Source organism: Blennius ocellaris, assembly GCF_963422515.1.
Source record: "Blennius ocellaris genome assembly, contig: SCAFFOLD_275, whole genome shotgun sequence".
NCBI classification, from domain to species: domain Eukaryota; kingdom Metazoa; phylum Chordata; class Actinopteri; order Blenniiformes; family Blenniidae; genus Blennius; species Blennius ocellaris.
The window spans coordinates 1-12,512 of record NW_027662258.1 but is presented as its reverse complement, the minus strand read 5'-3'; positions in this window follow the sequence as shown (position 1 = coordinate 12,512).

Sequence of the window (12,512 nt, the reverse complement as noted above, 5' to 3'; positions counted from 1 at the left end):
ATTTAGTCGCTGTTCTGCAAACGTTGCTCCTTTTTCTTCCGTCACAGTGAAACTTTTCACACTTTCTTGGTTTGTCGTGATGAATCGTGTGAAATCGTCCACAACTTCAGTCGCTAGCTAGCATGAGAGTCGACTTTTCATCCGTCGACGGGAATCTTTAGTTTTTACGTCGTCAAAAACAAAACTGACTTTTGTTGAATTTTGCTGATGACAGTTTGTTAGCGCTCCGTATGAGTGTGTGTGTGTGTGTGTGTGTGTGTGTGTGTGTGTGTGTGTGTGTGTGTGTGTGTGTGTGTGTCAGCGGTGTCCAGCTGCCCCTCCCCCTCCGGATGCATTATGAAACCTGTCATGATATAGACTAAAGGAGGGTCCAGGTACCCGGGTGGGTCCCGGCTGTGTGACCCGGGTCAGGAGGGTCCAGGTACCCGGGTCGGTCCCGGCTGTGTGACCCGGGTCAGGAGGGTCCAGGTACCCGGGTCTGGCCCGGCTGTGTGACCCGGGTCAGGAGGGTCCAGGTACCCGGGTGGGTCCTGCGGTCCGGTCTCGGTGGTTCTGTACGGCGCTGCAGCGGGAATCTAACGAGGGTTAGCCGCCACTGACGACGCTAACGAGGCGCTGGCCCGCGGCCGGCGCCTCGTTAGCGCCGCTAATTAGCCGCCGTGCTGGCGCGCGGCAGCCGGTCGGTATGCAACATGTGACCTGGGGCCACGCAGAGTCCACTTCCTGTCCAGGGTCCACAGGGACACAATGAGGAAGGAGGCGAGGAGGAAACAGGGACAAAGGATGAAAGCAGAACCAGAGCCGCTGGAAAAGACGACGTTTCTTTCAAAGTCGTCGCCAGAAAATCCCTCGTCTCGTTCAAACGTCATCTTGGCGCCGCAAAACCTGGATTTGAACGTTACTGAGGTTTTTTTTGTTCAAACTAAAATCGCCACAAAATATGAGCTTTAGATTGCCGTCGACTCGGGAGGCTGATGTCATGAACTCACCTCAATTAAATCTAGCGGTGAGCCACAGCTAACCCGGCCTAGCGGTTAGCGGCTAGCTACGATTGCTGGCTAGCCTTGTTTTAAGGTCGTAACTCGACCCAGTCGCCCACCGCAGCTTCTCAGAGGAAGCTTTTCTTCATACTGGCTAGCAATTAGCCACTTATGCTAATAGCTAGCGCAGGGGTCTCCAACCCCGGTCCTCCAGGCCCCCGTCCTGCAGGTTTAGCTCCTCCCACTTCAACACCTGATTGTAATGAGCGGCTCCTTATTGGGCCTTTTCACTACCTTGGTGATGACATCATCATGAGACTCAGGTCGCTGAAGCAGGGTGAGACTAAAACCTGCAGGACCAGGACCCTCCAGGACCGGGACCCTCCAGGACCGGGACCCTCCAGGACCGGGTTGTGACCCCTGACCTAGCGGCTAGCAGCTAGTAGTAGACAGGAAGACTTTCTTTGATATTTGATCTGAAGACGATATGGCTAGGTGTTAGCCACTAGCCGACTAAAGGGGCGGGACTTCCTTCTTTCTGGACCAATGGGGTTCTACGTTGTCATGCTAGTTGTCTCATGAGCTAGCGCTAGCAGACGAATTGTACTTTATGAATCCCCGTGAGGAAGTGTCTTCCCTGGATTAGCCGCCACGTAGCATCGCGGCAGCGACGACCACGGCGCCACCCTGTGGCCAAACATCTGCATGATAGCATTGACGCTAACAGGAGCTACGGTTTCTGCTGACTCATCGTGGTCGTTCAGTGAGCTTTGGTGTGTGGTTGAGAATCGGGAGGTGATTTATTGAGAAGTTTGTCGTAGTTTCTTCTTCATTTCACTGATTCTGATGAAAAAAAACAAAAAACAAAAAATGAAACTGTCAAAATAAAGCTCCGTCTGAAGTCGTCCCGATTGTTTGGCGTTTGGAACGGAACCCGAACGCCGAAGTCTGGTCGGCGTCCAGATACTTGGCGGCGCTGCGGGGACTTCCTGCCCGCCGCTTCATCATTTCTACATTTCACAGATTAATGAGTGACGATTTATTCAAGCCAATATTTTTCTGGGGGAATAAAAGTGTGATTGAAGCCGCGTCCAGAAAAGCCTCAAAGACAAACTCGTCCTCCGCCGCCACCGTTCAGTGGGGACGGTCTACAGAGACAGTCTGTCGGGACGAGGCTTCCTGCCTCCTTCTTCTTCTGTGGTGCTTTTCTCTGGCGGCCTCCGAGGCTCGTTACGGCGGCAACATCGCAAACAGACTCCTTACCTTTGACGTGAACGTACAGTTACCACATTCTGTGTGTGTGTGTGTGTGTGTGTGTGTGTGTGTGTGTGTGTGTGTGTGTGTGTGTGTGTGTGTGTGTGAGAAATTGAATACACATTCCATTAAACGAGCTGAGCATTCGTACCGATATATTTTTAACTCGGTCTGCAAGTGCGTTGCCTTTCAGTCTGTCTGTGTGTGTGTCTGTGTGTGTGTGTGTGTGTGTGTGTGTGTCTGTGTGTGTGTGTGTGTGTGTGTGTGTGTTTGAGCACACATTCCATTAAATTAGGTTAGCATTCATACCGATATTGTTTATCCACTCGCGTGCTGCCTTACAGTCACTCTGTGTGTGTGTGTGTGTGTGTGTGTGTGTGTGTGTGTGTGTGTGTGTGTGTGTGTGTGTGTGTGTGTGTGTGTGTGTGTGTGTGTGTGTGTGTGTGTGTGTGTGTGTGTGTGTGTGTGTGTGTGTGTGTGTGTGTCATAAAGCTCTCACCAGCCCCCCCTCTCCGTTATAAATGGTTAAAACATTATGTTAAAAGCTGCGCTGATCAATAACTCAACTGCAGGACTGAAAACATTTCTGGAAATGGGGCTTGATTCTGTCTGAGTGTGTGTGTGTGTGTGTGTGTGTGTGTGTGTGCGCATGCGTGCCCGCGAGCCAGCGTGCACGTGGCGAGCGTGCACGTGAGCGAGTGTGTGAGTTACGAGCTCTCCAGGAGCCTGTGAATGTGACGCCTGTCCAACCTGGAGCCAAAGACACGAAAGAGCTTCAGCACCTGAACACTGGTCCTCCGGGAGGGAACTCTGTGTGTGTGTGTGTGTGTGTGTGTGTGTGTGTGTGTGTGTGTGTGTGTGTGTCTGTGTGTGTGTGTGTGTGTGTGTCTGTGTGTGTGTCTGTGTGTGTGTGTGTGTGTGTGTGTGTGTGTGTGTGTGTGCAGCTTCCCTCATGGTGTTTTTCACTCGGTACAAAGACAAATCCTCTCCAACACTCGGTGTTTGTTCACAAAGTAAACAAGCTGTTTTTCTTCTTCTTCCCTTCTAAACGGCAGATTTTCTATTTTCCCTGAAACAAACTGTCGTGATGAGAAAAGTCCTCTGAAGGCGTCACGTTTAACGTGTCGGCGGTTTTCACCTCAGATAACTTGTGAAACGTAAAGAAAAGAGTGTGACGTTGTGGAAGTGTGTGTCAGCGCCCCCTGCAGGGCACCTCCCGCCAACAGGCTACAACGTTCTCTGACGGAACAAATGTTTTCGTAGACAAACAAGTGGTGTGAAGGTGAAGCTGCCGCTGGCCGTCACGGCGCTAACGTGGGGCGGCGGCGGGAGCAGCAGGACGCTAACGAGTTGCTCATGATTTGCTAAGAAGCTGCTAACGATTTGCTAAGAAGCTGCTAACAAGTTGCTAATGTTTTGCTAAGAAGCTGCTAACGAGTTGCTAGTGATTTGCTAAGAAGCAGCTAACAAGTTGCTAATGATTTGCTAAGAAGCTGCTAAGAAGTTGCTAAGAAGTTGCTACGAAGTTGCTAACTATTTGCTAACAAGTTGCTAATGTTTTGCTAAGAAGTTGCTAAGAAGTTGCTAATGATTTGCTAATAAGTTGCTAAGAAGTTGCTAATGATTTGCTAAGAAGCTGCTAACGATTTGCTAAGAAGCTGCTAACAAGTTGCTAATGATTTGCTAAGAAGCTGCTAACGATTTGCTAAGAAGCTGCTAACAAGTTGCTAATGTTTTGCTAAGAAGCTGCTAACAAGTTGCTAGTGATTTGCTAAGAAGCAGCTAACAAGTTGCTAATGATTTGCTAAGAAGCTGCTAACAAGTTGCTAGTGATTTGCTAAGAAGCAGCTAACAAGTTGCTAATGATTTGCTAAGAAGCTGCTAACAAGTTGCTAAGAAGTTGCTACGAAGTTGCTAAGAAGTTGCTACGAAGTTGCTACGAAGTTGCTAATGATTTGCTAACAAGTTGCTAATGTTTTGCTAAGAAGTTGCTAAGAAGTTGCTAATGATTTGCTAATAAGTTGCTAAGAAGTTGCTAATGATTTGCTAAGAAGCTGCTAACGGTTTGCTAAGAAGCTGCTAACAAGTTGCTAATGATTTGCTAAGAAGCTGCTAACGATTTGCTAAGAAGCTGCTAACAAGTTGCTAATGTTTTGCTAAGAAGCTGCTAACAAGTTGCTAGTGATTTGCTAAGAAGCAGCTAACAAGTTGCTAATGATTTGCTAAGAAGCTGCTAAGAAGTTGCTAAGAAGTTGCTACGAAGTTGCTAATGATTTGCTAACAAGTTGCTAATGTTTTGCTAAGAAGTTGCTAAGAAGTTGCTAATGATTTGCTAATAAGTTGCTAAGAAGTTGCTAATGATTTGCTAAGAAGCTGCTAACGATTTGCTAAGAAGCTGCTAACAAGTTGCTAGTGATTTGCTAAGAAGCAGCTAACAAGTTGCTAATGATTTGCTAAGAAGCTGCTAACAAGTTGCTAAGAAGTTGCTACGAAGTTGCTAAGAAGTTGCTACGAAGTTGCTACGAAGTTGCTAATGATTTGCTAACAAGTTGCTAATATTTTGCTAAGAAGTTGCTAAGAAGTTGCTAATGATTTGCTAATAAGTTGCTAAGAAGTTGCTAATGATTTGCTAAGAAGCTGCTAACAAGATGCCAACCGATTGCTAACAGGCTGCTAACCATTTTGAGGGTCCAGTTACATAACGACGGTGTTTGGAGTCACTGGAAAAACGACTTTTTGAAAATGACTCTGACTCGTCGTGGAGCCAAAAGCGGTGCCTTCTGATGTTGTGATGCTAACATGCTACAGAGGGTATTTATGGCGTCGGGGCAGGAGGGCAGATTCATCCTCAAGCTAAACAGGATGCAGCTCACTTTTAGAAACCAGAACCCGTGTGTGTGTGTGTGTGTGTGTGTGTGTGTGTGTGTGTGTGTGTGTGTGTGTGTGTGTGTGTGTGTGTGTGTGTGTGTGTGTGTGTGTGTGTGTGTGTGTGTGTGTGTGTGTGTGTGTGTGTGTGTGTGTGTGTGTGTGTGTGTGGCGCCACAGTCTAGCAGCAGAAAGCAGCATTTGACTCCTGGATCAATGGAGGAAGAGGAGGAAGAGGAGGCAGCGTGGTGCGATGAAGGACTGACGTGTGGTTAATAATTCAGCGGTCAAGAGGCCGGGCGGCGGCGGCGGCGGCGGATCCATACCAGATTTATTTGTCTTCATGAGCGTCCGGCTGTTAGCTAACGATCGTTTCCACATCAAGTCTCTCTCACGGCGGCATTTTCATGATTTGAAGCTCCGACTGGAGCGACTTTCTAAAAGGACGAAGCTTCTGCAGGATTTATTGATTCATTTATCCTGAATTTACGTCGACCAAAAGATTTGCCTTCGTTTTGCTATTGTAGCATTAGCTTTAGCATTAGCCACAATGTGCGACACACTGCTAATATTGTGCTCAGGACGTTAGCTACATGGTCAACATGCCTCAGGTTTTATTAGCAGACATGCTAACAGGATGAACTGATCATGTGATCAGGTTCTAGATCACGGTCCTGATCAACCTGGAACTGTGAAACATTCCAGAACTGAAACATTCCAGAACTGAAACATTCCAGAACTGAAACATTCCAGAACTGAAACATTCCAGAACTGACAAATTCCAGAACTGAAACATTCTAGAACTGAAACATTCCAGAACTGAAACATTCCAGAACTGAAACATTCTAGAACTGAAACATTCCAGAACTGACAAATTCCAGAACTGAAACATTCTAGAACTGAAATATTCTAGAACTAAAACATTCTAGAACTGAAATATTCTAGAACTAAAACATTCTAGAACTGGGAAACATTCTAGAACTAGGAAACATTCTAGAACTGAAACATTCTAGAACTGGGAAATATTCTAGAACTGAAGCATTCTAGAACTGGGAAACATTCTAGAATTGAAACATTCTAGAACTGGGAAACATTCTAGTACTGAAACATTCTAGAACTGGGAAACATTCTAGAACTGAAACATTCTAGAACTGAAATATTCTATAACTGAAACATTCTAGAACTGGGAAATATTCTAGAACTGGGAATTATTCTAGAACTTAAATATTCTAGAACTGGGAAACATTCTAGAACTTAAATATTCTAGAACTGAAACATTCTAGAACTGGGAAATATTCTAGAACTAAAATATTCTAGAACTGGGAAATATTCTAGAACTGAAACATTCTAGAACTGGGAAAAATTCTAGTACTGAAACATTCTAGAACTGGGAAACATTCTAGAACTGAAACATTCTAGAACTGAAATATTCTATAACTGAAACATTCTAAAACTGGGAAATATTCTAGAACTGAAATATTCTAGAACTGGTAAACATTCTAGAACTTAAATATTCTAGAACTGAAACATTCTAGAACTGGGAAATATTCTAGAACTGAAATATTCTACAACTGAAATATTCTACAACTGAAATATTCTAGAACTGGGAAACATTCTAGAACTGGGAAACATTCTAGAACTGAAATATTCTACAACTGAAATATTCTACAACTGAAATATTCTAGAACTGGGAAACATTCTAAAACTGGGAAACATTCTAGAACTGGGAAATATTCTACAATTGGGAAATATTCTAGAATTGAAATATTCCAGAACTGTGAAAAAATTAGTAAAATGTGTTGAATACTTAGTTTCAAAAAGTGGCGTGGTCGTTTTGTTGAGTCAGACTGGAAGTGAAGAACGAGTCTGGAACTCGTCATTTCCAGAAAGTTTTAGAATCTGTTAAGGAAAATCTAGATGATAAAATAACAAGAACATTAAATTCTGTGTCTGAAAGGAAAAGTTCAACTTTTCAGGAGTTTTTATCCTGAAAAGAATCGAATCCTGATCGTTTCTTGGTTTTATAAATAAAGTTCAGCTTGTCGGTCGTTTTCTGGAGAATCGAGACTTAATGAGTCGCTGGACTGAGGAGGTGGAGGAATAAAGGTGGAGGAGGAGGAGGAATAAGAGTGGATGAGCGAGGAGGAGAGATAAAAGAGGAGGACATGGAGAAATAAAAGTGAAGGAGGAGGAGGAGGAGAGATAAAAGTGAAGGAGGAGGAGGAGGAGAGATAAAAGAGGAGGATGAGGAGGAGAGATAAAAGTGGAGGATGAGGAGGAGAGATAAGAGGAGGATGAGGAGGAGAGATAAAAGTGGAGGATGAGGAGGAGAGATAAGAGGAGGATGAGGAGGAGAGATAAAAGTGGAGGATGAGGAGGAGAGATAAGAGGAGGATGGAGGAGGAGAGATAAAAGAGGAGGATGAGGGGGAGAGATAGAAGAGGAGGAGGAGGAGAGATAAGAGGAGGATGAGGAGGAGAGATAAAAGAGGAGGATGAGGGGGAGAGATAAGAGGAGGATGAGGAGGAGAGATAAAAGAGGAGGATGAGGAGGAGAGATAAAAGAGGAGGATGAGGAGGAGAGATAAAAGAGGAGGATGAGGAGGAGAGATAAAAGAGGAGGATGAGGGGGAGAGATAGAAGAGGAGGAGGAGGAGAGATAAGAGGAGGATGAGGGGGAGAGATAGAAGAGGAGGAGGAGGAGAGATAAGAGGAGGATGAGGAGGAGAGATAAAAGAGGAGGATGAGGGGGAGAGATAAAAGAGGAGGATGAGGAGGAGAGATAAAAGAGGAGGATGAGGAGGAGAGATAAAAGAGGAGGATGAGGAGGAGAGATAAAGAGGAGGATGAGGGGGAGAGATAGAAGAGGAGGAGGAGGAGAGACGAGAGTTCAGAAGAAGAAGAGACGTATTGATCCGCTGCTCATCTCAAGCCCACGTTGTGTCTCCGCCGGGGGACAGTCGTCCCGCCAAGACGCCGTCCCCAACCGCCCCCTCAAGCGCTATTCCTGTCCTCCCCCCCCCCCCCCCTCCTCCTCCTCCCTCCTCCCTCCTCCTCCCCCCTCGGGGTTCCACATGGTGTGGCCACAGCTGGACAAACATGACTCAGCACTCTGAGGAGACGAGACGAGTTCCTCTGGTAACCGACCTGGAAGCTGCAGCAACGAGTCTCACGTCGTCTTAACTCTGACGTCTGACTTGATCTGGAACGCCTGGAACGCCTGGAACGCCTGGAACGCCTGGAACGTCTGGAATGTCTGGAACGCCTGGAAGTCTGGAACGCCTGGAACGCCTGGAACGCCTGGAACGCCTGGAACGCCTGGAACGTCTGGAACGTCTGGAATGTCTGGAACGCCTGGAACGTCTGGAACGCCTGGAACGCCTGGAACGCCTGGAACGCCTGGAACGTCTGGATAGTCTGGAACGTCTGGAACGTCTGGAACGCCTGGAACGTCTGGATAGTCTGGAACGTCTGGAACGTCTGGAACGTCTGGAACGCCTGGAACGCCTGGAACGTCTTGAACGTCTGGAACGCCTGGAACGCCTGGAACGCCTGGAACGCCTGGAACGTCTTGAACATCTGGAACGCCTGGAACGCCTGGAACGCCTGGAACGCCTGGAACGCCTGGAACGTCTGGAACGCCTGGAACGTCTGGATCGTCTGGATAGTCTGGAACGCCTGGAACGCCTGGAACGCCTTGAACGCCTTGAACGCCTTGAACGTCTGGAACGTCTGGAACGTCTGGAACGTCTGGAACGTCTGGAACGTCTGGAACGTCTGGAACATCTGGAACCGTCATGACCAAAACACAGTTTTGATCAATTTGACAACAAATCAATTTGTCGGTGATGTGAATTTTATAAAAACTTTAAAAACTGACGTTGGATTGACATTTCGTTTCTACTGTTTAGATTAATTTTGTTACTTTTTTGGTTCTTTTGTCGCCAATTTGGGGAATTCTTGATGAATCTTCCTGCTTTTAGCATTTTAATACCAACGTACCAACGGCTGCTAGCAGCTTTTAGCTCCCGGAGCAATTTTAACCTTTTTGTATTTTTTAGTTTTATTTAAATAAGATTTTCGTGACGTTTTGACCTTTAGCTGCTTTTCGCCACAAGATTCAACAACTGAACCATTTTAGAGTTAAAAAGTGTCGATTCGTCCGCTCAGCACCGCTTGTCTGCCTGCTCTAGCGCCCCCTGCCTCCACCCCACCTCCACCCTGCCTCCACCCTGTCTCCACCCCACCTCCACCCTGCCTCCACCCTGTCTCCACCCACCTCCACCCTGCCTCCACCCCACCTTCCACCCTGCCTCCACCCCGCCTCCACCCTGCCTAGCCTCCACCTGCCTAATGGACTGGTCTTGGACTGGTTGGACTGGTTGGACTGGTTGGACTGGTTGGACTGGTTGTTGTGACTGGTTGAACTTGTTGGACTGGTTGTTGGACTGGTTGTTGGACTGGTTGGACTCCTTGTTGGACTGGTTGGACTGGTTGGACTGGTTGTTGGACTTGTGGTTGGACTGGTTGGACTGGTTGTTGGACTGTGGACTCTGCCGGGACGTAGAGCCTGAAGGTCCCTGGTGTTTTGACGAGTCGGAGGTTGAACTGCAGACCAGCGGAGGAATAAAAGCTTCGCCGTGTCGGAGTCAGAAAAGGTGGTTTGATCGGCGGCGGCAGAAAAGGTTAAGTGGTCTTTAGTCTTTATTCCCTTTATTCCTTTGTTCCCTTTGGTCCTTTGGTCCTTTCAACTTTTCATTACGAGACGTTTAAAACGGAGGCCGACGTGGTTCCTGCTGCCGCGGCAACATTTCCTCCAGGAAATAAATAGAAGGCTGGCATTTTCTCATAATGGAGCACACACACACACACACACACACACACACACACACACACACACACACACCACACACACACACACCACACACACACACACTCTCAGTGTGTGAATGTTCACGTCGTGTCAGACTGACCTTCTTTTTAAAACTCACAGTTGTGAACAAAACCTCCACAGAAACTTCACGTCTCAAAAACTCACATTGAAATGAACTGGAACTTCATCTGGCCGTGTGGGGGGGCAGACATCCAACCACATCCAACCACACATCCAACCACACAACCAACCACGCACACCACACCAACCAACCCAACCAACATCCAACACACCACACAACCACCACACAACACAACCAACACCAACCAAACCACACAACCAACCACACATCCAACCACACCAACAACCACACAACCACCACCACACACAACCACCACACACCAACCACACACCACCACACACAACCACCACATCCACATCCCACCAACCACACCACCACAACCCACACATCCACCACCACACAACCACCACCACACATCCAACCACACATCAACCACAACCAACCACAACCACCACACCAACCACCCACAACCACCACACAACCACACACCACCACCACTCCAACCACACATCCAACCACACCACACCACACAACACCACACACCAACACCACATCCAACCACACACCAACCACACACATCCAACCACACATCCAACCACACATCCAACCACACAACCCAACCACCACACTCCAACCACACACCAACCACAATCCAACCACACATCCACCACACATCCACCACCAACCAACACAACAACCACACAACCAACACACAACCACACACACTCAACCACAATCCAACCACACATCCAACCACACATCCCACACCACACAACCACACCACACATCCAACCACATCAACACACATAACCACACCACACCAACCACACAACCAACACAAACATCCAACCACAACACCAACCCACACAACCAACCACAACATCCAACCACACACCAACCACACATCCAACCAACACAAACCACACATCAACCAACAACCAACACACATTCAACCAGACATCCAACCAACCAACTGACTTAAGAGATGAGTTTAGAGACGAGCTAACGGCTATGCTAATAGCCAGTGTTTGGCTGTGATGTCAGCAGTGATGTCAGCAGAAGACATGGTTCAGTGAAATTAGTAATGCTATAGCTAAGCTAGCTAACTAGCTAGCTAGCTAGCTAAACAGCTAGCAGGTTGAGCAGCTGAAGGTTGCAGGTTCAATTTCTGTCAGTCAAAATGTCCACAGAGCAAGAAACTGAACCCCAAACTGGAATGAACTGCCACACACACACACACACACACACACACACACACTCACACACACGCACGCAACGCACGCACGCACGCACGCACGCAACGCACGCACGCACACACACACACACACACACACACACACACACACACACACACACACACACACACACACACACACACACACACACACACACACACACACACACACACACACACACACACACACACACACACACACACACACACACACACAAACAAACAGCAGCTGTATGAAGTATGAAAGACAAACAAACATGCCGGGGCTATTCTGGGAGACATCCTGGGGTTTCTGTGTGTGTGTGTGTGTGTGTGTGTGTGTGTGTGTGTGTGTGTGTGTGTGTGTGTGTTCACTTCGTGTTCTCCCTGCCATTCTATTTGCTCCCCCTGACCTCCCTACATCACACACACACACACACACACACACACACACACACACACACACACACACACACACACACACACACACACACACACACCACACACACACACACACACACACACACACACACACACACACACACACACACACACACACACACACCTCTAATTATAACACTCAGGTAAACTGCAGTCCAGAGGAAGAGAGTACTTAGCATCGCTATAGCAACCGAATCCCAGTCCCTGGTTGCCGGGGGAGACTGTTTTGTGCCACCTCTGTTGGGAGAAGGGCCGTGTGTGTGTGTGTGTGTGTGTGTGTGTGTGTGTGTGTGTGTGTGTGTGTGTGTGTGTGTGTGTGTGTGTGTGTGTGTGTGTGTGTGTGTGTGTGTGTGTGTGTGTGTGTGTGTGTGTGTGTGTGTGTGTGTGTCATCTTGAATATTCAGATAAAAACTGACTTCAGTTCAGATCAAAGTTCTTCTACAACTTTTCAAACCTGACCTCAGGCTCCGCCCACACGAGATTCAGCTCAACTTTATTTATACAACAAAATCATTTGAGGACATTTTTACAGAGAAAACACAACAAAGCTACTGGAGCCAGCAGGTGGCGCTGTGGGTGGAGGGATACTGACGTGATGAGGTCAGTGGAGGATACTGACCGTGATGAGGTCAGTGGAGGGATACTGACCGTGATGAGGTCAGTGGAGGGATACTGACCGTGATGAGGTCAGTGGAGGGATACTGACAGTGATGAGGTCAGTGGAGGGATACTGACCGTGATGAGGTCAGTGGAGGGATACTGACCGTGATGAGGTCAGTGGAGGGATACTGACCGTGATGAGGTC